Raw genomic sequence first — 1,721 nt, forward strand, 5'->3', positions numbered from 1 at the left:
CACCCCTGCACCCCAGCTCCCTGCCCTGAACCCCCTGCCGCATCCCACACCCCTCCTGCACCCCAGCTCCCTTCCCTGAGCCCCCTGCCACATCCCACACCCCTCCTGCACCCCAGCTCCCTGCCCTGAGCCTCCTGCCTCATCCCACACCCCTCCTTCACCCCAGCTCCCTTCCCTGAGCTCCCTGCCTCATCCCACACCCCTCCTGCACCCCAGCTCCCTTCCCTGAGCCCCCTGCCTCATCCCACACCCCTCCTGCACCCCAGCTCCCTGCCCTGAGCCTCCTGCCGCATCCCACACCCCTCCTTCACCCCAGCTCCCTTCCCTGAGCTCCCTGCCTCATCCCACACCCCTCCTGCACCCCAGCTCCCTTCCCTGAGCCCCCTGCCTCATCCCACACCCCTCCTGGACCCCAACCCCTTCCCTGAGCTCCCTGCCACATCCCACACCCCTCCTGCACCCCAGCTCCCTGCCCTGACCCCCCTGCCGCATCCCACACCCCTCCTGCACCCCAGCTCCATGCCCTGAGCCCCCTGCCTCATCCCACACCCCTCCTGGACCCCAACCCCTTCCCTGAGCTCCCTGCCACATCCCACACCCCTCCTGCACCCCAGCTCCCTGCCCTGAGCCAACTGCCGCATCCCACACCCCTCCTGCACCCCAGCTCCCTGCTCTGAGCTCCCTGCCACATCCCACAGCCCTCCTGCACCCCAGCTCCCTGCCCTGAGCCTCCTGCCGCATCCCACACCCCTCCTGCACCCCAGCTCCCTGCCCTGAGCCTCCTGCCGCATCCCACACCCCTCCTGCACCCCAGCTCCCTGCCCTGAGCCTCCTGCCGCATCCCACACCCCTCCTGCACCCCAGCTCCCTTCCCTGAGCCTCCTGCCGCATCCCACACCCCTCCTGCACCCCAGCTCCCTGCCCTGAGCCTCCTGCCGCATCCCACACCCCTCCTGCACCCCAGCTCCCTGCTCTGAACCCCCTGCCGCATCCCACACCCCTCCTGCACCCCAGCTCCCTTCCCTGAGCCCCCTGCCACATCCCACACCCCTCCTGCACCCCAGCTCCCTGCTCTGAGCTCCCTGCCACATCCCACAGCCCTCCTGCACCCCAGCTCCCTGCCCTGAGCTCCCTGCCGCATCCCACACCCCTCCTGCACCCCAGCTCCCTGCCCTGAGCTCCCTGCCACATCCCACACCCCTCCTGCACCCCAGCTCCCTTCCCTGAGTCCCCTGCCACATCCCACACCCCTCCTGCACCCCAGCTCCCTTCCCTGAGCCCCCTTCCGCATCCCACACCCCTCCTGCACCCCAACCCCCTGCCCTGAGCCCCCTGCCTCATCCCACACCCCTCCTGGACCCCAACCCCTTCCCTGAGCTCCCTGCCACATCCCACACCCCTCCTGCACCCCAGCTCCCTGCCCTGACCCCCCTGCCGCATCCCACACCCCTCCTGCACCCCAGCTCCCTGCCCTGAGCCTCCTGCCACATCCCACACCCCTCCTGCACCCCAGCTCCCTTCCCTGAGCCCCCTGCCGCATCCCACACCCCTCCTGCACCCCAACTCCCTGCCCTGACCCCCCTGCCGCATCCCACACCCCTCCTGCACCCCAGCTCCATGCCCTGAGCCCCCTGCCTCATCCCACACCCCTCCTGGACCCCAACCCCTTCCCTGAGCTCCCTGCCACATCCCACACCCCTCCTGCACCCCAGCTCCCTGCC

The sequence above is a fragment of the Mauremys mutica genome, unplaced genomic scaffold, assembly GCF_020497125.1.
Source record: "Mauremys mutica isolate MM-2020 ecotype Southern unplaced genomic scaffold, ASM2049712v1 001056F_np12_obj, whole genome shotgun sequence".
NCBI classification, from domain to species: domain Eukaryota; kingdom Metazoa; phylum Chordata; order Testudines; family Geoemydidae; genus Mauremys; species Mauremys mutica.